The sequence below is a fragment of the Mirounga angustirostris genome, unplaced genomic scaffold (genome assembly GCF_029215605.1).
Source record: "Mirounga angustirostris isolate CCGP_5_RB_7025 unplaced genomic scaffold, mMirAng1.0.hap1 SCAF_3, whole genome shotgun sequence".
Lineage (NCBI taxonomy): Eukaryota > Metazoa > Chordata > Mammalia > Carnivora > Phocidae > Mirounga > Mirounga angustirostris.
In genome coordinates this window covers 193934874-193960072 of record NW_026991711.1, presented here as the reverse complement: position 1 = coordinate 193960072, position 25199 = coordinate 193934874, and positions in this window count along the sequence as shown.

The window sequence follows — 25199 nt, the reverse complement described above, 5'->3', positions numbered from 1 at the left end:
CCGCAGCCTGCAGGGGTGAGGAGAGGGGCCCACTCGGGAGGCTAACCGGCAAGCTCGCATGTGGCACCTGAGCGGCCGGGTCCCAGGCAGTGCTCCACATGTGTGCGTCCCTGTGGTCACCGCTAACTGGGGATCCACGGCCCTTCCCGCACACACCCTGTTATCTGCTGCTCGGGGGGTGTCTTCCCGGAGCCGCCGCCGAGCCAGGCCCCCGGAGAGCCTGCGGACACGTCTGTGCAGCGGTAGAGTTGATGCAACAACACTTTGCGGGAAAGGTTGCCCTGGACGAGACTGGCTGCAAGGAACATGGGGATTCAGGCTAACGGCTTGCAGCTGCTCAGCTGGACGCTCCCTCGAGGCGCCTAGAACCCGCTCCAGGCTCAAGAAAGAACCTAGTCCAGCTCGCCCTTCTCAGGCCATGAAGCCGCAGCTCCGAGAACATAGGCATGCCTGTAATGTACAGTCTAATCCCAGCGCATAAAAACCCATCACACCAAAAATCACATAGGAAAGAATGTAAGGAAATACACTGATATTTGAACAATGGTGTCTGTGGTGGGGGGGGTGTTGGATTATTCTTTCCATGATTCTGCGGCTTCCAAGGTGTATAAGCAGGGATACGTTTTTTAAAAGATTTTATTTATTCATCTGAGAGAGAGAGGCAGAGAGAGCACAAACAGGGGGAGAGGCAGAGGGAGAGTGAGAAGCAGACTCCCCGCTGAGCTGGGAGCCCGACATGGGGCTCGATCCCAGGACCTGGCGATCATGACCCAAGCCGAAGGCAGATGTTTAACCATCTGAGCCACCCAGGTGCCCCAAGCAATAATACTTTTATAATTTTAAAAACTAGAAGTTATTTATTTTAAAATTATTTTGTTTTTTAGGGAAAGAGAAGTGGTGGAGGGGCACAGGGAGAGGGAGAGAGAGAATCCCAAGCGGGCTCCCTGCCCAGCACAGAGCCCAACACGGGACTCGCCCTCATAACCCTGAGATCACGACCTGAGCTGAAATCAAGAGTCAGATGCTCAACCGACTGAGCCATGCAGGCACCCCTGAATGTTATTTATTTTAAATGAGTTTATCAAGTTGCCCTAGTTTAATTGCCTTGTCATTTTACAGGACATGTTTGGTCTGGTAGTAACAGCATTGATTATAATAACAATATATTAAAAACAACCCAAATTTTCAATAACGCAGGAGTGAATATACGGCAAATCCAGCCACTAGAATACTATGGAGCCTTTTAAAATGACCAAAACTAGTCCAGCAATGTAAGAAATCTCATTTTCTTTTTTTTTTTTTAAGATTTTATTTATTTATTTGACAGAGAGAGAGACAGCGAGAGAGGGAACACAAGCAGGGGGAGTGGGAGAGGGAGAAGCAGGCTTCCCGCGGAGCAGGGAGCCCGATGCAGGGCTTGATCCCAGGACCCCGGGATCATGACCTGAACTGAAGGCAGACATTTAACAACTGAGCCACTCAGGTGCCCCAAGAAATCTCATTTTCATACAAAAACCTTTATATAAAACCTTCTAAGGTGAAGTGCTCTGAAGTATCTCTTGATGGCAGTTGGATAGTAACTTTTATCTTCTTTGTATTGTTCAAAACATCCAAGTTTTTTATTAAAAAGCACATATTCCATTCAGAATCAGGGGAGAGAAAACCTTACTTCAGAACAATAAGAATGTTTCTGCAAGCGTGCTCGGACAACTGGATGTCCACCTGGGTGAGAGTGAAGCTTCCTTACGTTGGGCAGAAAATTTAAGTCAAAGTGAACCACACACCTATTATAAGAGCTGAAGCCACAGAACTCTTGGACAAAAATATAACGAGTAGAACTTTGTGCCCTTGAGTCGGCAATAATTCCTTAGATAAGACACCAAAAGCACAAGGGGCAAAAGGAAAAAAATAGATACATTGGACTTTATAAAAAAAAAAATTCTTCTGTTCGGCAAACACCACCAATTAGAAAGTAAAAAGACAACCCACAGAATGGAGGGAAGTAATTTTCAAATCATGTATCTGAGGAAGAACTTGTGCCCAGGATATTTAAGTAACACTCACAACTCAACAATAAAAAGATGAATAACCCAACTAAAAAGTGGGCAAAGAATCGGAATAGACATTTTGCCAAAGAAGGTGCATAAGTGACTAATAAACACATGAAAATGTGCTCAACGTCACTAGTCATTAAAGAAATGCGAATCAAAACCACAGTGGGATGCCACTTCTCAGCCAACCGCAGGGCTACAAAAGAGACAGGCAGTAACAAGTGTTGGCAGTTAGCGACCAAACTGGACCTGGAAGATATTGCTGATAAGGAGGTAAAACGTTGTAGCTGCTTTGGAAAATTTGTATGTTCTTCCAGATCTTAAACATAGGGTTATCGTGTGACCCAGCGTGTCTACTCCTAGGGATACACCCCCCAAAATATACCTCCACACAGACTTGCACAGAATGTTTACAGCAGTGGTATTCGTAATATCCAAAAATTGGAAACAACCCAGTTCACAAACCAATGGAAGAGTAAATAGGATGTGCTATGAAACAACCAATATTATTATTTGGCAATAAAACAGGGATGACGTACTGACATATCTTCAACAAGAACGAACCTTGAAAACATCCTAAAGAAAGAAGACAGTCACGAAGAACCGCAGATTGCCTGATTTCATTTATATGTAATGTCCAAAAGAGGAGAATCTTTGGAGTCAGAGGTGCATTCATAGGTGAAGTGTATAGTATGTTGGTCATATCTCAGCTGTTAGATATATGCAGAAATAAGGCATAAGAGAGCAGAGACAGAAGGGGAGGGAAGGAGGTGACACCCACCCGTGAGTCACTCCTATGCTCCAAACACGAGCCGGAGTTCGTACTCTACTGGCTTATTTAGGCCTTGGCACACCTCTGAGAGTGGGCACGACCACCGCATTTTCATTCTCATCTCAGGATCCAGAGAGGTAGGATCTCATAATCCACAGTGGCTGAGCCGATGAAGCCCAGGTCTGTCTAACCTCTCAGCCCACTCACGACTTTGTCCATGACTTCTGCAGCTGATCTGGTATCAGGACAGGGGAGGTGATGTCAGAACCCATGCTTAGTACACAACCTGGGCTCCTCCAGCCAGAGTCACTGCAAGAGAACATCTCAGGGCTCCAGATAGAACAGGCTGGGACCACAGGCTCCAGAGAGCCTGACTATGGCAGACCTATGGCCCTGAGGTCCCATATATCACCTTGCAGTTTCCCAGGCACCACTACAGCCCCTTGAAGCCTTGAACCCAAGATGCTCCCTTGCGCTATGGCATGTGATCTTGTCACTCTCACCTGCGTTCGTTACCGACTACCTCCTCTGGGCTGGGACAGAGACAACCAGAGAGAGCTTTAGCCCTCACAAATCTTACATCCAAGTAGGCTGGGGACAGTGCCAAACACCTTTCATAGGCTATAATGATGAGGTGTTCATAGTGCTCTGGGAGCACAGAGGAAGGGTGACTAACTGTTTGGGAAGTCAGAGCAGGCTCCATCTACCAATCTGTTTACCTATCTGTCCACTCGTTCACTCATCTGTCCATCCTTCTATCCACTAATCCATCCACCCATCCACCCAATAAACCATCCATCCATCCATCCACCCATTCATCCATCGATGAATCCATCCATCCATTCTTCTACCAATCCATCCATCCATCCATGCACCCACTAATCCATCCACCCATCCGCCCACCAAACCATCCATCCACCATCCATCCATCCACGAATCCATCCTTCCATTCTTCCACCAATCCATCCATCCATCCATCCATCCATCCATCCATCCATCCATCCACGAATCCATCCTTCCATTCTTCTACCAATCCATCCATCCATCCAACCATCCATCCATCCATCCATATGTCCAACCATCCATCCATCCATCCATCCATCCATCCATCCATCCATCCATCCATCCATATGTCCAACCATCCTTCATCCATAACTGTTTATAGTGCTCCTTCCACCCCCACTGCTCTTGATGCTGAGGATTCATCACAGAATAAGACAAATTAAGTCGATTCTCTTCTAGATCTTACCTTCTAGTGCATATAACATAAAGCAAACATGTAAAATAATTTTACATACAGAAAATCACCATGAAGAAAATAAAACAATAACAAATGGGAAAATCTGGCAGACAAGGATGGTTTCTCTGGGGAAGTGGTCTTTGGGCTGAGGTCCAAATGAGGAGGAGCCATCCATATGAAAGTCTGAGGGAAGGGAGGTTCCAGGCAGAAGAGCCAACATATACAGAGGCCAAAGGCAGGAATGGACTTGGCCTGTTCAAGAGACAGGGCAAAGGTCAATGTGCCTGGAGCTTAGTGATTTTGAGCAAAGGGGATGTTTGTGCTGAGTCTCAAAGAACAAGAGCTTGCTAGGCAGAGAAGGGTGTGGGGCCAGCATATGTGGAAACCAGGAGACGTGAAGGGAACCTGTGTTTGTCCAGTAAGACCAGGCACTTCTAAATGTTTTTCTTTCACAGAGGGGAATACACAGCCGGGAAATCCCTGGGAAAGAAGATGGAGGTGTGGGGTAGTTGACCAGATATAATACACTTTATGAAGCTTCTTAGATTAGAGAGCGTGGCATTAGTTCATTTGTAGAAGAATAGATTAGAAAACCCAGAAATGGGTCCACCGCATGTGAAATGTGGTCAGTGTGGCTTCTCAAGTGAGTGGGGAGAAGAGCTTTTTAATCAATGGCTTAGGGACACCTGGAGAGCCACACTGGACCTCCTCCTCACAACAGGGACCAGCGGATCCGAGAGGAGACCATGCAAGTGTTGGGAAAAAAACCACAGGACTCCTTTTACAACGAAAATCAGAGAAACACTTTTATAGCTATGACTCCAAACCGAAAAGCAATCAAGCAAAGATGAATAAATTTGCCTACATAAAATTAGAACGTTTACATGGCAAAATACACCCTAAGCAAGGTCAAAAGACACAAAATACTTGAAACTAATATCACAGATGCAGGACTCCAAACCCTCGAAGTTCCTGACAACAAAGAAAAAGTCCAGTGACCTGTAGGAAAATGGGCGAAAGTTATGAGCAGTTTGTGGAGATGAACAAGCACATGTGTCTTTTTTTTATTTTTTTAAAGATTTTATTTATTTATTTCAGAGGGCGAGAAAGAGCATGAATGGGGAAAGGGGCAGAGGGAGAGGGAGAAGCGGGCTCCCCGCTGAGCAGGGAGCCCGATGCGGGGCTCGATCCCAGGACCCTGGGATCATGACCTGAGCAGACGCTTCATCGACTGAGACACCCAGGTGCCCCCACATGTGTCCTAAATACAGGGACAGGTGCTCCTCCTGGTCACGTGCAGAAAACGTGAAACAAAGCCGTGCTGATATCCCATGGCTCAATCACCAGAGTGCAGCCCAGGGATGCAACAGCTTACTGTGCTGGTGAGACTGGGAGAGCCGGGGGTCCTTCCTGATGGCAGGTGGGAATGCAGACCCCAGCCACTCCTGCGGGGCCATGAGGCTCGTGGAGCTGAGGCCAGGACGCATTTGACCCTGAACCACAGTACACATGTGCCCGGGACACGCTGGGGGAAACACCCCCCACACACACCCGAGGCCATCGCGGTGCTTGCGCTCAGCGGGAGGAGACTGAGCACTCCCAGACGCCCATCACAGGAGGTCGGCTGACTACATCCTGGCCGCCTCCACAGGAGTGGGGTGCGGCTATGGGGGGCGCCAGGGACAGCATGAGGGCCCGTGTGCAGTAGCATTTGAACAAAGTGGGGCACAGGACGGTACAGAGAGGGTTTGTGGGCGTGCATGTGCTTCTTGTGTTTTCTAAGGGAACAAGTGCACAGATAAAGTCAAAAGAATGGAAATGGCTGCTGGGGCTGGGGAGGGAGGGTGCATGGGGTGGGGAGGGGTGAGGCTTCCGTGAACCCCTGCACGCAGGCCCCTCTCACTCCAGAGTCCTGTAATGCTTGGCTAAATGAGACCACAAAGAAGGTGTCCCTGCAAATGAACCTGGCTGCTAATCAGATGGGTGGCAAGAAATCTTCACGTTGCCGTAGAAAAGCAGTATTTAGAGTGTGGAATTGTAGTGAACTATATTCTAAGGCCCCCCCCCCAAAAAATCTTAAATATTCTTCTAAGAAAAAAGAATAATAGAAGGAGAAAAGTAAGGAAATACTATCTTCTCTGATGGAAAACAGGAAGAACATCAGAAGGCCCCCATGTCCCCCATTTATCTGATTCTCTCCAAGGCCGAGTGCAGAGAAGACAGGAGCTGGGACAGTCCCAGGGGTCTCCCCAGCAACCGAGAAGCAGGCCAGGAGAGCACAGTGGCCTCTGCTCAGCAGGCATCCAGCTGGAGGCTCCCTGCCAGCTCTGCCATCCTTCCCCGGGGGCTTCGGGCCTCTGGGTGGGGTGAACCAAGAGGCGGCCAGACACTCGAAGGGGTCCAGGACCAGCAGAAAAACCCCACAGTGCTTCCTGGCTCAGGGTCCTCGCCGAGGCTGGAGCCTCAGGCTGGTCCTCCCCGCCAGTCCCAGAACCCAGCCTGGTCTAGACTATGGGGGGAGCACCTCTGGGGCACCTGCAAGGGGCGGGGGAAGGCTGGGGGCCATGGGGGGGGGAGGAAGAAAGAAAAACAGCTGATGCGTTCAGTAGGTCTGTGCTGAGGACTCCACGTCAACGGCATATACCCATTTTCCAGATGTGGAAACAGAGGGTCTGGCTTGGTGATTCAGCGGAGGCTGCAAAACCAGTGAGCCCATGACTGGGGGACACCTGATCCACGGCATGCCCGGAGAATGGGGGGCTGAGAGTGTGTAGACCCATGTTCACAATCCTCCCCGCTCAGGCCTGGGTGCCAGGGGACCCCCAGCTTGGGGGAGTGAGACAGTGGGAATGCCAGGTCCCTGGGAGCCCCTGGCGTCTGCTGCAGGCCAGCTCTTCCCAAACACAGCAGATGCCTCCGAGGCTCCGCACGGGAGGGCGGGAACGGTGACAGGTGCCGCCGCCTCCAGGCGGCCTGTCACTGACCAGCTGCCTCCCGTCAGCATCCCTACCCAGAGCTCCCGTTCCAGCCCAGCCCCTCCCAGCAGGCCCCCTTCCCTGGTGGTCGGGCTCCCAACTCCCGCTGGCGTGGGGCTGCTGCTGGCCCCAGGGGTCTGTGTTGGACAAGAGCCCGCTGGGAGTAGGGGGCCAGGGCTCGGGAATGGGATGGATTACCCCAGGAGAGCACAAGTGTTGTGCCAGGGAGGCCCGGGGAGGGGAAATCGCTCCTGGTGGGGAGGTACCAAGGCTTCATGGAGGAGACTGTGTGGGGATGGGCGGGGTCTGCTAGCTGGGAGCCACGGAGGTGCAGACGTCAGGCTGGCTGGAGGCCGGGGCGAGGCTGGACGGCAGACCCGCAGCAGGTCATTTTGGGAGACCTTCTTGGGAGGCCAAGGGGCTGGGACCGCACCAGCCCTGGTGGGGGGAGGGGTCCTTGAAGGTTCTGGGCCAGGAATGGCCCCATCGGAGCTGGGTCAGGACCACAGAGAGCATGAGGATGGGAGGGAGCCTGGAGCAGGCGGGTTGAGGTGGGGACTCTCCCCTGGACCTGCCTGGACCTGTGAACGTGGGTGGGAAGAGAGGACATCCTCCTGTCACTAACCTCTGACTGATGTGGGGCTTCCTTCTGAGTGAGGTCCCAGGAGGCCCGATAAGGCCGCTGAATCTCCCTGTCACACAGCTGGGGCCAGAATCCCGGGCGGGGGTGGGGGCATAGCTCTTCCCCCGTGGCTCGTTAGCAGAAGGGCCCACAGACCCCTGCAGGGCAAATTCAGCTTTCGAATATTCGCTAACAGCGTCGATGCTGTGTTTCCTTTGAGACACCCCCCCCCCCCCCCCCCCGCATTGGATGTTGTGCGCGGACGCCGCTAGTCTGGGAGGGGCTGTCAGTCTCCCCGGCGGCCCGGGGGCCGTGCTGCATGGAGGGTCAGGAACGCCTGCGCTGGGGGTTAACCCAGCCCCGCAGGCGGCCAGAGGATGCTCCTCGGGGACAGAGGGACAGCCACCAGGAAGAGCCAAGCGCCTGGGTCGGAGGCCAAGCCCTCGCCCACACCCAGGGCTGGCCTCCCTGGCTGGCAGGAGCCGCTTTTAGCCCCGTCCAAGGCCAGCCAGGGTTGGGGCCAGGCAGCATGGTGACCTCATCAGGGGTCACCCCCTGCTCACAAGGGCCCAAGTGCAACGAGAGGCCCAGTCCTGGCCAGGGCCGGTGGGGTTACAGGGATGGGGGTGGCGGTCCGACCCTGGGGCTGACACAGCATCAGCCCTGTCCTCCGCTGCCCTCCCAGGCCTGGTCCCCAGGAACCAGCCTTGTGGGGTGCATAGCAGGGCCTGAGGGTGACAGTTCCACATTTACTCTCACCGCAGACTGGGGGGCCGGAAGGTGAAGGGGGAGGAAGGTGCGGGGTGTCTGCCTCCTTCCTGCTGCTGGTGGCACTTGCCGCCCCGTGTCTCCCCAGCACCTTGCTCTTGGGTCCTGTCTGTCCCGTGGCTGGTGGGCACCCGCAGGTGGCCTCACAGCTCACAGAGACCAGAAGCTCCAAGGCATCATGTGAAAAACAAAGCTCAACCATGAAGCCCTTGGGCAGTGTAGGGCCGCCCAGATATCCCCATGTGTAGAGAATTCCCAAGCATTTTGTGTTCAGGGGTGACATCCAGCGGGACTCCTTCTGGCTGCAGGATTTGGCTTCTGTTTCCGGGGCGTGGGAGAGGTGCCTGCCTGTTCAGAGGCCTGGGTCCTGTGGGTCATCCCCTAAGAGTGCGCATGCTAGGTATGACCCAGGCCTCACTGGTTTGCCCAGTATTTGCACTTCCAGGGTCTGCACCCACACGGCTGCCCTGAGGGCTCGGCACTCAGGGCGGGTCAGTGTGGCCTTCCAGAAAGGGGAGCCAGCTGGAGCCGCAGGTGCCCCTCTTCCTTGGAACGGTGGCTGCCGACTCAGCCCCCCTCTTGCTGTCAGGGCGGTGGACACAGGCGTGGGCGTGGGCGTGGGCCACTCCTGGATGGCTCTGCCCCTGCTGGGCTCTGTGGCCAGAGCAGGACATTTCACAACTCTGGGGCCCCGCGTCCTCTCCGGGATCCATGACGGTGCGTCCTGCGCCCCACCGGGCAGATGCTAAGTGAGAGCGCTGCACGAATCGTGGGTGCAAGGCCTGCCTCAGGGGGCTCCTGCCTGCACTGTGCTCTGGCCAGGGGACCAGGCAGCGGCCGGGAGCCACAACCGCGTCCCGTGGACACAGAGTCATCAGCACTGGGCGAGCGCCCGCAGGTGGATCCTCAGTCTGAGGGTGGGGGGCAGCCCGGGGTGCCAGCACGCATCGGGGAAGACTCCATACTTGTCTCGTGCCTTCCACGGGCCACGGAACCAAAGGTTTTCTTTCCCTGCTCGGCCTGCTCTGGGACCACGGAGTCCCCACTCTCAGGGGCAACCCAGGCCAACTGCAGGGTGGAGCCCTGCCCCGCAGGGCTGTTTTGTGACCGCGGCATCCCACCCCAACGCAGGCCTGCACCTCCCCGCCAAGCCCGGAACAGTCGGGCGGTCAGGCACCCGGCGAGCTCGCTGAGGCCACGGCCAGCGCCGAGGGGCGGGGGCTGGGCCTTAGCTTTATTTCAGGCGGTTGGCTGGGCGGACGGCCCCACGGGTGCTTTCTTGAGCTTGAGCGCCCCCTGCTGCTGGCGCTGGTGGAGGAGGCGCTCCGAGGGTCCGGCCTCCCCCAGCCTCTTTTCTTGGAACTCCCACATCCAGGAAGGACATCGAGAACCCGGGGGATGGGGGGAAAGAGCCTGCGGGCCTGGGGTCGGACATGGAGGGGTGCTGGCCGCTGCCCAGGCACCTGCGTCTTGGGACGGAGGCCAATCTGGCCCCTGAGCCTTCCTCACCCACCAGCTCCTTTCTGGGAGCCGGCATTTGGCTTTCGCTCAGAACTGCTCAGGGCGGTGCGAGCCCCAGGGAGGGGCTGGTGTGGCCCGGCTGGTGTCAGATGCACCCCCTGCTCCTGGCCCCAGAGCCCCCGTCTGTGCGGCATAACGGGCCCACTCCTAGGAATCGAAGCTGCTCAGCATCCATGGAGAAACAGCTCCAGCCCCCGGAGCGTGCCGAGGCCCATGACCTTCCGGGGAAACTGCTAGGACACACGGTCTGTAGCACACGTCCCCACCATCAACAAGTGGGCCTAAGCGTGGCCATTGGGTCTAACCTGAACTGTGAAGGACCCAGCCGAGGATGATGCACCAGTGTCTCAACAGATGGGGCCACACGTGGGACCACACTGGGGCTCATGCTTCGAATGAGGGATCTATGCCCTAGGGGGCAGGACGAGCTGAGGGGCCACACAGGGCTTTTCTCCACTCCTGCCATCTCCTGACTCTCCTTGCCAGCCCGCCACGCAAGGACCTGCCACCCTCAAGGGCTGTCTGTGTCTGTCCCTCCGATCTTCTCAGAAAGCAACAGTAAAATCCCCTAGACACCGCCATGTGATGGGGAGGAGGTGTGCTCTCTCTAGCTGGAGGCATAAGCCGGGGGAGAAGGAGCTATGGGTCTGTGTGGGGGCCAGGCACCCATGGGCGGAGGCCTGGCTCACCTGTAGGACAGGCATCCGGCTCTCCACGCCTCACCTCCATGCAGCTGCTGCCTCGTAACTCCCAGGCAGGTGGCACCCAGGAAAGGGACATTGGGCTTGGCTGGTGACATGCACCAAGGGTCCCTGGCTCCCTGGGAGGTGGTGAGCTCCTCCAGGGCAGGGCGCTTTGGTTCATTCAGCGATGTACCTGGCGGGGACCGTGCCTGACACCAGGAGGTGTCTTGTCAGTCCCAACTCATGTCAGAGGAATGGCTGGCTCATGTGTCTGCAGGGCCGGGGTCTCCATCCCAAAGCCTCGGCTCTCGCCATTGCTCCATCTGAGCACCCACCCTCCACAGAGAGGGGGCCACGGGCGGCAGAGGAGACCGGGGAGCCCCTCTGAGTGCCCAGCCTTCGTTGGCCCCCGGAGGGCTTGGATGTGGCAGGGAGACTGAGCACAAGGCTCCCCCAGAGCGTCCTCTTCCTTTCCCGAGTGCCAAGGTTGTCACCTCCTCCTCTGGAGGCCACCTTGCTAGGACGAGAGGCAGCGTGGCCATGGGGAGCTTGGGAGCATGGGGCTCTTCCAACAGAGACCAGCCCTTCCACCAGGGACTCCCAGGACATGTCCTGGGGGCCCCGCTGGCAGCCATGGGCCAACCCCGCCATGCCAGCATCCTGCTGTCCCCCTTATCCAGTCCTCCGCCCGAGCAGAGCGAGACCGGCTCAGCTACCACCCACGATTTCCCTGGATGCTCCAGGCACGCGGTTTCCGTGGAGAACTCAACGCTTTCCTTCTGATCCATTCACCACCCTTGCTGGAAGAGAAGCCCCTCTCCCACCCCCGCAGGTTTCAGAACCAGGGGAGTCTGGCTTGCTCCCAAGGCCGCTCCTCATCCGCACTTCTCCACACTTGAATGAATGAAGCCAGCAGTTCCTCGCGGCTCCTGCCATCTGGCCACGTCGCACCCCGTCCAATCGGACACCTTCCAGGTCTGCTCACCACGGCCTCCTCCCTGGGCCCTGGGGCACCTGCTTCTAGTCCTCCTCCGCACCCTGCCTCCTCCTGCCACCCCGAAAGGCCGTCACACTTCTGAGACTGCTTGGCACCCCAGCCTCTTGGGCCTGATCCCTGACCTCCAGCAACCTCAATTCTGTTCTGCTCTCCCTCCCTAGAACCTGTAGCCACCTGGGGATGCCCATCGCTGACGTGGCGCTCTGCCTGGGAAGCCGGGCCCTTACGGCTCACTGGTTGCTTCCTGTCCGTGGCCTCCTGCCTGGCCGGCATGTCCCCCTCACCCCGGCCACTCCTGCTCAGCCAAGCTTCATGTCTCTCTCCTCGGGTCCACTGGAAAAAATCATTCCAACAGTTTGCCTGGGAAAAATACCCACTAACTCTCGCGGTGGATTCCCCTTGTCATCCCTGCTGCCAGTAGCCCGGGTTACCCTTGAGCCGGTGGCCTCATGGCCACCCCTGAGGACCCAGCTACCCCTCTTCGATAGGTTGTCACAGACTCCAACGCTACCCTACCTGCAGCCGCTGACCACTAGGCCCAGACCTGGGCAGGTGGGCTTTGGGGGGATCTGGATCCTCTGCCTGGACCTTCACTGCAAGGGGTTAGGATGGAGGAAGATATATTAACATTTGGTCATACGAGGGAGCCACAGGTGTTTATTTAGTAAGGAATGGAACAGCCCGGGTCCGAGGTGAGCTGTTATCACACGACCGCAGGAAACATCTCTGTGCTTGTTTCTCTGTGCCCACATGCGAAACTCTAGGCCCGGGAGCACAATTGCTGGCCTTGTCTCTCCACACCCTCACTGCTGTCCTGTGGGCCTGGGAGCTGAGCTCTGGTCACAGGTGTCTGGAAGCTGGACTAGAAACTCTCCATGTACCAGCCCCGCGAGGCAGTGGGCCTTCTCCTGTGCACCAGGACCCCAGGGGGAAAACCAGACCCCAGGCCCATCCCTTGAGCATTTGGGGGAATACAGATTTATGCCACATGGAATTTGAAGCTAAGAAGTTACCATTTAATGAGTCCCCAGCCAGTCCTGGGTGTGCAGCACAAATAGGGGAAGAACCGTGCCCAGGGCAGCTCCCGCAGCCCTGGCCCAGGGCTTCCCATGGCACATGCCCGTGAACCTTCTGACTGTGAGCTCAGGCAGCGAGCATTTCCCCAGATGGGGCTGGTTAACACCCCTAAGAACTTCACCTACTGAAACAACCTGAAAGGAAAGATAACACTTCAAATGAATAAGTGAGAAATGGATAAACTGAAATCCCAAGTAAAGAGCAAGATTTGAAGGGAACCAAAACAAAGTTCTAGAAATGATTATGTAGGTATTTGGAATGTAAACCTCATGTGACACTTAAAAAGCAAATCAGATTCAGCTGAAGAGAGAATTCATGAACTGGAAGATAGAATTGTCCCCCCCAAATTCCTGTTGAAGTCTTAACTCCCAGGACCTCAGATGGTGACTGTATTTTTATACAGGGTCTTTAAAGGGTCAGTAAGTGAAAATGAGGTCCTTCGGGTGCATCCTACTCACGTAGGACTGGTGTCCTTATTGGGAGAGGAGATCAGGACACAGACACGCACAGAGGGACACCCACGTGAGGACCCAGGGACGGGACAGCCACCTGCGAGCCTAGGAGAGAGGCCTCGGGAGGAACCAGCCCTGCCGACGACAGCCTGGCCTGGCGGCCTCCGGCATCCAAGCCTCCAGGGATGGAGACCATTCATTTCTGCTGTTTAAGGTGCTGGGGCTGTGGTGCATTCCTGTGGCAGCCCAGCAGACGACCACGACAGACGCAAGGGAGAAAGGGGACGAGCTAGAAGAAAGGAATATGGTCACAGGGCTGGAGCGGAGTCTAGAAGGCCCAGAGGGAGTGCTGATGGCCGGGGGAGGGGAGGTGTATGCAGAGCGGCACCCAAGACACTGATAACTCCAGGAGCCAGGGACCGATAACCAGGAATCCTCAGAGGCACACGGGGTCCAGAGCAGAGCACGTAAACCCAAGTCCCCGCCCGGCACACCCCATGAACCATTTGGAGCTGTGGCGGCAAGCCAAGATCTCCCCCCGAATCAGTCTGACTTTTTAGCCAGAACTCCATGTCTGGAAGGCTCATGTCGCCAGCCTTGGACGGTCTCCCTCTCAGGGAATGGGGTCCTTCACAAGCCCTGCTTTTGGGGAACCAAGGGACAGGGGCTTTGAAAGTTCCATCGAGTTCCACGGGGCCCCGGGGTGGGTGGTGCCCGCCCTCACCTCTCAGCCTTTCTGCCCCCTCCTTGTCCGCACGCGGGCATACAGAAGCGAGCACGGAGACACGCCGGGCCGTGGTGTGCAGGACCACGGGAATCGGGCCTGTGGGGCTGCACAGCCTCCCGAGAGAGGCCCCTGCTGTGGCTGACACGGCAACAGGTCAGCCCACGCCGCGTCTGGGGGTGCGTGTGGGTCCGCGACGTGTTGCGGGTTTTATCGTCTCGTCCCCAAATGAATAAACGCAGTAGGCGATTTGCACCCGACTCACTGCGGCACCCTAGAGCTTGCAGCTTTTCCTTCCTGGGCCTGCCGTGGGTTCCCCTCCCTCCGGACACACCTCCCCCCTTCTCCCCTCGCTAACTGCTGGAGCAGGGGGGCCGCGTCCAGACAAGAAGAGGACCAGCCTTGCGTCTGTTACTGCTGTTAGGGTGCTGACAACTCCGGAACACACAGGCCCATCCCTGGCCGCCCTCCTGAGCCCCGGCCGCTCTGAGGGGCGCCCCCCTCAAAGACTAGTTCTCTACTGTGTCCTGTGCCCCTGGCCAGAGCAACAAAATCCTAGATCCCCCGGCCAGGAGCCGGGCCTGCTTGCCAGCAGTCCCTTGAGCACCACCCACCCCGGGGCCCCATGGAACTCGATGGAACTTTCAAAGCCCCTGTCCCTTGGTTCCCCAAAAGCAGGGCTTGTGAAGGACCCCATTCCCTGAGAGGGAGACCATCCAAGGCTGGCGACATGAGCCTTCCAGACATGGAGCTCTGGCTAAAAAGTCAGACTGATTCGGGGGGGAGATTTTGGCTTCCCGCCACAGCCCCAAGCCCCCACGGGCCACGGCGTGGGGCCCTCCCAGTACCGTGGGGCCTGGCGCAAATGCTTGGGGCAGGACAGCCCTGTGGAGGGCAGAGGTTTTTAATTATTTCAGCTTTGTAAAAAAAAAAAAATGCATACACATTACTGTGAGGAAATGGAACAAAATGAAAAAAATATCACTAGGAGGTGGGATTATGGTTGATAGCTATTTTCTTTTAAAAATATTTCTGTATTATCTATTTATTCAATAATAAATATACATGGCTTTCACAAGGGAAACAAATGTTTTCCCCAACGGCATCTGTTTGTAGATGAGGTAACTTCCCAGCTCTGCTCCTCAGAGACACTGGGAAAGGTGTGGGAGGAGCCAGGTGTCCTGCGGGGCCTCAACCCTGCCTGGTTCCCCCTCCGCCCCCACCCTGTAGCACTTCTCCGACAAGCCACACTCTTCCTGAAGTCAGCCGTGGCCGGAACCATGTAGTGCTGGGTGTTGTCCCACCACGTGGGCCTCACAGAGCTCCAGCCCCTGCTGCCCGTGCCCCCAGCCCTCACCCCCTCTGCAGCCGACCACCCAGCCCACCACCTCTACAGGTCTGGAAACTCTAAGGGGTGGAGGTGAGCTCTGGCTGGTGTCTCTTGCTGCCACCTCTCGGGAAACTTGGGGGCTCCCTGTCTGGAGACACAGCTTAGGACCTGGGTCAGGACCACACAGTGGCGGGAGGCGCCTGCACCCGGCCGGCCCTGAATTAGGTGCTCACTACACGTGCTTGTGATGGCCCCCCCCCCCTTCCTAGATGTGGGGCCTTGGGCTAATCCCACAACCCTGGGGCACGCACAGCCTCCCCTGTAAAGCTGAGCGAAGCTACTTTGGAAGGCACAGCTGGCCTCAGGGTTGCGACTCTGTGCGGTGGCCCTGCGGACCCGTGGCTCTCAAGGCCACCGCCTTTCATGCAGGGACGTCTCAGGCCATAGGTCCCTGCAGAACAATTCCTTCATCTTGCTCTTGTGACTTTATCCCACTTGAAGGGGCACGTGAACAGTGCTTAGAGAAGGGAGGGGCTGCAGAGACCTAAGCCCCGGGCTGAGACTCCTGGAAGCCCCATCTTCTCAGGAAACATTCCCGCTGTGCTCACCGTGCTTTCCTGTGGGTCCTTCCCCATCTCCTGCCTTTTCTGGGCATCCCCATCTATGGTGTGTCTTATAGGGGCTGCGAAATTAGACTCACATGACTTCAGACCTGGGGTTTGTCCCTCACAAAGGGACTTCAGCCTCCTGTGATGAAACTGAGCATAGCCACCTCAGCCCCCACCTGCCCTCAACCCCATCTGAGCAGAACCTATGATGTCCTAACTCCCCCATCTGAGCAGGTCCTGTGATGCTCCCCTCCCCCCATCTGAGCAGGTCCTGTGATGCTCTCCTCCCTCAACTGAACAGATCCTGTGATGCCCTAACTCCCCCATCTGAGCAGGTCCTGTGATGCTCCCCTCCCTCATCTGAGCAGATCCTGTGATGCCCTAACTCCCCCATCTGAGCAGGTCCTGTGATGCTCTCCTCCCTCAACTGAACAGATCCTGTGATGCCCTAACTCCCCCATCTGAGCAGGTCCTGTGATGCTCCCCTCCCTCATCTGAGCAGATCTTGTGATGCCCTAACTCCCCCATCTGACCAGATCCTGTGATGCCCTCCCCTCCCTCATCTGAGTAGATCCTGTGATGCCCTCACTCCCCATCTGAGCAGATCCTGTGATGCTCCCCTCCCTCATCTGAGCAAGTCCTGTGATGCTCCCCTCCCCCATCTGAGCAGATCCTGTGATGCCCTCCCCTCCCTCATCTGAGTAGATCCTGTGATGCCCTCACTCCCCATCTGAGCAGATCCTGTGATGCTCCCCTCCCTCATCTGAGTAGATCCTGTGATGCCCTAACTCCCCCATCTGAGCAGGTCCTGTGATGCTCCCCTCCCTCTTCTGAGCAGGTCCTGCCCATGCCCACAGCTACCCTCCACCATCTGCACACATCAGGTGATGCAGCTTGCTCTCCTCCCTCTGGATGCCTGCTGTGCCCTGGCCCAAGGCTCTGTCCGGCAGCACCTGTTTGGCTGGGGCTGTGAGGCGTCAGGGAGGAGCAAGTCTGGTCATCAGCCCTGCGTTCTCCACCCCCCGCCTGCAGCCCTGGGAGCTGCCCCTGCAGACTCAGCACATTCACAGCTGAGTGCCTGCACGCGGCCGTCAGAATCTCCGTGCTGCTCGGGGCCCGGGCCAAGGGCTCAGAGGCCGCTGCTTCCATCGCACTGTCTACTTCGTGGCCCACCCAGGTGTTGGTGTGTGGGGTGTGCACCCCGGCCCCTCCGGCCCCACTCCCACCCAGCCCACCCAGCTGCCTGTACTGGGGGTCTCAGGACCGGAGGGGGCCACTCAGGGCAGGCCTGCCTTCCAGCCACACAGTCTCAGGCTTGGTGGCCCCAGGAGGGCCTGCTCCTGTGTGCTGATACCCTCCCTGAAGTGTGAGCAGACACCCACAGGCCTCTGTGTGTCCCCCGCCCCACCACACAGCATTCCTGTCCTGCGGAGGCCGGCCTCACTCCTCCCCAGGTGGGAAACTGGCCCGCGTCGGAAGCAGGAAGCTTCCCTGGAGCCTGCCCTTGCTGTTCGTCTCTCGGGACCTACACCCTCTGGGGGCCGGCGGGCTGCGGTGCAGTAGTGGGGGGGCCAGAGGACGTGCAGTCTTCCCAGGCCCCCGCAGTCAGGCTGCTGGGGAGAACGAGCCAGCTCTCTACCAGCCCAGCCCACGCCTAGAGGGTCGAGGCAGCCTGGACAAGAAGTGCAGGGCTGGGCTTCGGGTCATTTCAGGTGCCTACTGATTCAGGCCTCTTCCTAGTGCCGAGCTCAGCCTCCAGCTCAAGCAGGAACCTTCACAGCCCTGCGGAGAGAAACTCACAATCCCACAGTCACTGTCCGCGTGCCCGTCATCTCCATGGGCCCCTTTGGTGACTGGGCCCGAGTTCCTGAGAAATGACTGGCTGCTCACCACCGCTCACCATCGCTCACCACCGCCAACACTGCTCACCATCGCTCACCACCGCCATCGCTCACCACTGCCAACACTGCTCACCATCGCTCACCATCGCTTACCACCGCTCACCACTGCCAACACTGCTCACCATCGCTCACCATTGTTCATCATCGCTCACCACTGCCAGCCACTGCCAACACTGCTCACCATCACTCACCACCACCATCGCTCACCACCACCAACACTGCTCACCATCGCTCACCACCACCAACACTGCTCACCATCGCTCACCACTGCCAGCCACCACCAACACTGCTCACCATCGCTCACCATCGCTCACCATCACTCACCATCGCTCACCACTGCCAGCCACCACCAACACTGCTCACCATCACTCACCATTGCTCACCACCACCAACACTGCTCACCATCACTCACCATCGCTCACCATTGCTCACCACCACCAACACTGCTCACCATCACTCACCATCGCTCACCACCGCCAGCCACCACCAACACTGCTCACCATCACTCACCATCGCTCACCACTGCCAGCCACCACCAACACTGCTCACCATCACTCACCATCACTCACCATTGCTCACCACCACCAACACTGCTCACCATCACTCACCATCGCTCACCATTGCTCACCACCACCAACACTGCTCACCATCACTCACCATCGCTCACCACCGCCAGCCACCACCAACACTGCTCACCATCACTCACCATCACTCACCATTGCTCACCACCACCAACACTGCTCACCATCACTCACCATCGCTCACCATTGCTCACCACCACCAACACTGCTCACCATCGCTCACCATCGCTCACCACCACCAACACTGCTCACCATCGCTCACCATCGCTCACCACCACCAACACTGCTCACCATCGCTCACCATTGCTCACCACTGCCAGCCACCACCAACACTGCTCACCATCACTCACCATCACTCACCATTGCTCACCACCACCAACACTGCTCACCATCACTCACCATCGCTCACCATTGCTCACCACCACCAACACTGCTCACCATCGCTCACCATCGCTCACCACCACCAACACTGCTCACCATCGCTCACCATCGCTCACCACCACCAACACTGCTCACCATCATTCACCATCGTTCACCATCACTCACCACCACCAACACTGCTCACCATCGCTCACTATTGCTCACCATTGCTCACCACCGCCAACACTGCTCACCATCGTTCACCATCGCTCACCATCGCTCACCATCGCCAACACTGCTCACCGTCGCTCACCATCACCAGCCTACGAACCCCTGCCAGCCACTGGGATTGCATGATAAAGCACCTCTTGACTTGCACTCCTGGGAAGAAGGCTTGCAGAGATCCAAAGGGAACAGCCAGGTGCAGGGTCTGAGGAGCCTGGTGAGTTGTGTCTCACCAGTTCTCTGTGTGCTTGGAGGCCCCTCTCCCCTCTAGGAGGGGAGTGTCCAGGTGACCCCCAATGGCCTTCCTGCTCTCCATGACACTTTCCTCTGGCAGCCAGGACAGTGGATCCTGGTGCTGACTGCAAGGCCATTCAACAAATACACCCCGTCCCCCTGAGCATGGACATGGAGGTGCTGGCGGGACTCAGCACCGTCCGGATGTCCACACTCCCCCACCCCTGCCTCAGCAAGCCCAGTACGTGCATGTCATTTAACTTGTAAGGTTGTCCTAGGAATCTCAGTTGGGAAATGCATGGCCATGTCTTGAGCAGAACAGAATACTGAGTTGTCGGAAAGGCATTCACAGTCGTGATTTGATGCTTATTCATGAGCTCTCTGAGTGGTGTGAGAGGGCTGGGCTGGGGTACAGCAATTAAATGTCATTCCTTCTATTCTGGAATCTGCATTTCCCATTACTTATTTTTATGTGTTGCAAGCAGGGATCGCTAAGGGTAGTAGGAAGGTCTCCAGATTTTGAAGGGCAATAATCCCTCACATAGAGAGAATCCTAACATTTTAAAAGTGCTTTTATAGTGAAGTGCCACCTCTGTGTTCAGAATGATTCCATTTCGATAAAAAGCAAAACCCATACAGGGGAATATGTATGTATACTTTTTATGAACATGGAGAAAGTGAGCAAGGATAAGCAACGAGAAATAAACTTTGGTTATCTCTGGGGAGAAGTGTGGGAGGTAGGGGCAAGGACGTTGCTAACTTTTTCTTTATATACTTCTGTATTGTTTCAGTTTTGGGGATTTTAAAGATTCCATAAAATGAAAGAAAGAAAGAAAGAAAGAAAGAAAGAAAGAAAGAAAGAAAGAAAGAAAGAAAGAAAGAAAGAAAGAAAGAAAGAAAGAAGAAAGAAAGAAAGAAAGAGAAAGAAAGAAAAAGGAAGGAAGGAAGGAAGGAAGGAAGAAAGAAAGAAAGAAAGAACAAAACCCCATATTTTCATCACCTTCTCTTTGGAGGGCTACAATTATTTGCCTAGTGTTACAGGGAGAGGCAAAGCAGGTCATCTTCCTGTTCTTTGCTCACGGCATGTATCAAGGTCCTACTGTGTGCACATCACAAAGCGAGGCATCAGGGACATGCCCTGCCCTCAAGTGGCAGAGATGCCCGAGAGCCAGGGCTTTGTGCAGGGCTGTGCTCTCCCTGAGATGCCCCGTCCGGGCCCTTCCTCCTCCCAAACCACCACACGATGTCGGACACACAGCAAGAATTTGGTAGATGCTTTTTTTGAGTCGCCGTTTTACAGATTCACTTATTTATTCACTATGTATTTATTATTTTAGCAAACATTCATTGAGCCCTGCTATATACCGTACTGCAGGCCAGACAAGTAATGGAGAGCCTGCAGAGCCAGAGACGGTGGCAGCCGTGCCGCGAGCTGAGGGGCCCCTGAGGGGGCATCTAAGTCTGGCCGGGGGTCTCAGAAGTTCTGAGGCAAGTGTCGTTCGAGCTGAGTTTTACAGCTAGAAGGAACCTGCCAGATGAAGAGGAAGGAACAGCACAGGCAGAAAGAACAGAATGTACGGAGGCTCAGAGGCACGTGTGACTGAGCAGAGCATCCGTGAAGATCCGCGTGGTTTGGCCCCAGAGAGGCCGGTAAAGACCACATCACGGAGATAGGTGGGTGCTGGGGGACTTTGGCCCTGGCCGCAAGGCGAGACATGAAGAAATCTGCCATCAGCAGCCCTGCCCCGAGAACAGAGGCGTCTGAGTAAAAATGGCAGATGGACACTGCACCTCCTTCCTTTTGCTCCCTTGGGAAGCCCAGTGAAGCGACAGCAAGGAGATTCTCAAAAGGCGTAAGCCCACAGCCATGAGGAATGTAGGAGACAGACCACAGCGACATTTCCAAAGCAGGAAGCGACCTGGGTAAGTCGTCCCTGAGAAAGTGGAGGCCGGGACATCAGGGAGTGAGTCACGGAAGCTTCCAGTTGCCCAGCACAACAGGCGAGAAGGTATTTGCCTCGGGGCAGAGCCCTGGGCAAAGCAAAGACCCCTGAGGCTTGCGACGGCAGCCTCCCCGTTCCTTCTCTCCAGCAGCGTCCCAGCTCAACGCAGGCCAAGTCCGTCCCAGCTACGGGGGCTCTGGCCACCCCGCTGCAGGTCCCTGTCACGACCTGGCTCCCTACAGTGAAAAGCCCCTGAAGACACCGGTTCTCCCCTTCACGCCCACGGGGAGGAAGAGGCCAGTGTCGGAGGGTAACAAGTGTTGGTGGGGACCAGCACCCGCATGCGCGGTGGGCGCAGTACAAAATGGTGCCGGAACCACGGGAAGTGATCTGAGAGTCCCCAAATGATGAAACACAGACTTACCATGGGATCCGGCCACCCCTTTTCTAGGTACAGGCCCAAGAGAAAAGATAAGACATGTTCACATGAAAACTCATGCACGGACGTTTATAGCAGCATGTTCAAAATCGCCAAGAAGTGGAAACAACCCAAGGGCCCACCTGCTGATGCCTGAATTCACAGCATGCGGTCCGTCCACACAGCGGAGTATTATTCAGCCGCAAGGAAGGAATGATGTGCTCGTTCATGCTACCTCACGGAGGAATCTTGAAAACACGGTGCTCAGTGAGAGAAGCCGGACGCCTAAGAGCGTGTGCTGGATGATTCCATTTATATGGAATGTTAAAAACAAGGACATCTGTAGACAGAAAACAGTTTGGGGTTGCCTAGGGCTGGCTGGGGGGCAGAGAATGGGGGTGCTAGGGAAAGCACCCAGGGAGGGGGTGGATGCTCAGAGCACGGCACCTTTCCCTTTATCAGCTCTGCAGCCCTGCTGAGCAGGGCAGTCCTGGTGTTGAGTGGATGGACGGATGGACGACAGAAGGAATGAGCTCCCGTTTTGCAGGGAAGGGAACAGGTTCAGAAAACGCACAGGACTTACCCCAAGTTCCCTGTTGAGCCAGGGGTAGGAGAAAGAACTTTGAACTTGGCCATCTGGCTCCAAGCCGCGCCCACCGCCCACCTGGATTAGGAGAAACCCAGCTGAGTTTGCGCAGCCTCACCTGGAGTGAACCCACCTTCCCTGGAGGTTGAGGTCTGCTTTGCAAGACTGTTTTATTTTTCTAGAATTAAAAAGAAGTCCAGTGAAAGTGCATCTAATTGTGTGTGCTTTGTCAAGGGAGGAATTTATCAGTGCGTGAGGATGAGCGCACTTCCTCCGTGGGTCTGCTCCGTCCGTGGAGGTGGAAGGAGCTTTGTGCAGGTGGGTTAATGTCCCCGTTTCTGGTAGGACAGAAAGGAAGAGCTGGGTGCAAACACCCCACCTTGAGCTGGGGGTCCCCGGAGGAGCCCACGCGCTTTCCTACAGCCCAGATTCTATTTTATCGGGGAGATTGCTGACGGTCGTGGCTGCCTGGTTTAGATCTGTGGCCCACGGAGCTCGGAAGTCAATGTGCACTTGAAGAAAGGGGAAAACAAACCGTAAACCATTTCCCAAGTGCTGTCTTTGAGCAGAAGAGAAGGGCCTGGAAGTGCCCGCCACGCTGGGAGCCACGGAGCACAGTTCTCACCGTCTTGCCTCCCTCGTGGTGCCCGTGCTCTCAGGTGAGTCACCCACCCGGCACTTTGGACTCACAGACCATGACCAAGCTGCAGCTCTGGGAAAACCCCCCTGGCAGGTGCACCAAATATTTGCCCGGGTGCAGAGCAGTGGGAGCGTCTCAGCCGTGACTTCACGTCTAATGACAGATCATTCCAGGCAAAGACAAACACCTGTCCCTGTCCTGGGTCTGCGCCCACGCCAGACGTTGCTGATCAGTCTGGGGGCGCTTCTCCTCAGGGTCTGAATGCAGCCTCAGCCCAGCACACAGGGCAGCCTCCCCAGGCGGGCCACGGGGCCGTTCTGGCACAAGGCAGTTGGGAGCCCTTGTGCTAAGGGACGTCTTGTGGGGCCTCTGCCCCTCCCCCACTGCCCAGGGCCAGCCCCGCTCCTGCCCGTCCTCCACAGACCCAGGGATGATGGCGGAGCTGGGGGCACCCTTCGCTGCAAAACACCCCCTCCGGCCACCACAGCCCAGGGACCACTAGCTGTGGGAAGAGGAGGAAGGGTCTTTTAGCTCCTCGGCTGCAGCCCAGGGCAGGTGTCCCCAGCCCCTCCTCCGCGGCCTTGTCCAGCCAGCTGCAGGGTCCTCTCCTGTCCAGTCCGCTCCAGCTCAAGGATCACACACGGTGCCTGCAGCATCTCCTGTGTTCTCAAAATCTAGTCGGATCTTCAGATGGTGGTAACCCCCGTGGGCATTCTGACTCCCTCCCGAGGTCCTGAAGTGCCAAAGGCCGTCCAAGGGGAGACGGCCCCTGGCTGCCCAAGTCATGCTCAGAGGAGGCTGCCGGCCAGCCTCCTGCCTGCAGGGCCCTCATTAGCACAGACTGGTGACGGGAGGAGCAAACCCCTGATGGGCTGCAGCAGCTGCCCAGACAGAGTCCGGCGGCACGGATGTCCTGGCTGTCCCCGGCCTGCTGTGCGGGGCCCTCCCTGCCTGTCCCTCAGGGTAGCTGCCCGAGGCCCCCGTTGGGAGAGGTGGGGTCCAGGGAGAGAAGCAGGTCCCGCCCCCCGGAAGGAAGAGCCCTGCAGTCTCTCCAGCGGGGCCTAGACTGCTGGGGCTCCTGCCCTGGGCCACCACCCAGGGGCTGGAGAGACGAGTCCCAGAGACGGCTGCGCCTGGTGTTGCGGACTGAAGGTGCACCGCCCCCCCGCCCCCGCCCCCCGCCGTCATATATTGAAGCCCTCACCTCAAAGTGATGGTGTTAGGAGGTGGGGGCTTTGGAAGGTGCTTGGGGGTCCATGAGGCCATGAGGTGGGGCCCCAGGGTGGGACTCGTGCCCTCATAAGAAGAAGAGAGGCCAGAGTGCTCTCTCCCTCCCTCCCCACCGCAAGAGGAGGCAGTGAGCTCTCATCAGGGCCGGAATCTTCCAGCACCTTGACCTTGGACTCCCAGCTCCAGACCGGGAGACAAGCGCATGTTGTGTGAGCCCCAGTCTGTGGTGTTTGGTCCTGACCGCCCTGGACCAGCAGGCAATGGGAGCCAGGGAGGGCTCTGCCAGGGTCTGGAGGGTGATGAGGCCCCGGGACCCCGCGAGCCTCTCTCCAGAGGACAGAGCTGCTTGCTTCCTCTGCTGAGGTCCTGCCTTAGGGACGCCAGCTCCAGCCCCAGCCCGTCTGGCGGGGAAGCCGGCTCACTCCGGCTCTGCAGCCAGTGCCAGGCAGTAGGTCGTGTCTGCACTGGGCTTCTCCTTCCCGCCTGGGCCGAGGGAGATGCGGGCACGGGGCTCTGCTGCATGCCCAGCTCCCAGCCTGTGCTCACAGCCTCGCCAGCCGGCCCGGCAGGCTGACTGCGGGCCTGGGGTTCTGCCCCAAGCACAGGGCTCCAGGCCCGGACCTGAGCTCTCTTTCCTCCGGGTCTGGGCAGGCCCGGCTGGGCTCCCTGCCCTGGTCTTGTTCCCATGGCATCCGTGCCCATGGGCGTGACTCGCTGCTTTGCCCCTAGCAAGTTCCTGGGTCCGCGCCCCGCCCCGAGCAGTACCCAGCGCCCAGCACCCAGCACCCAGCGCTTAGCCAGACGCCCCACCCCACACACACTTCCCCGTCCTGCCAGACTCGACCAGCGGTGCACAGCACAGGGCTGTGGCCGAGGTACAGCGACTCTGTGGGGCCTATGAGAGCTGCCCCCTGACAGCCTTGGGCTGGCACGACTCACACCCCACCTTTCACGTGAGGGCACTGAAGGCCCAGACCACGATGTGCCACGTCCCGTGTCAGGTCCGGGGTTTGTCTGCTGGACCCCTCCTCCACTCCATCTGGCTCCTCGGTAGAAATGTGGTGCTGGGGGCTGGGTGAATGGTGTGAAGGGAAGGAGGCCAGCACTGGGGTGGGGGTCGGGGCAGCGGGTCTGAGCTGGAGGAAGACGACAGCACCCCGACATCCCTGCCCATGGCCGTGCCTGCTTGTTCAACCTGCTGTGGGCTCCACACGAGTGGCCAGGCAGGGGGCCAAGGCCAGGGGCCAGCCAGCCTCTCCGA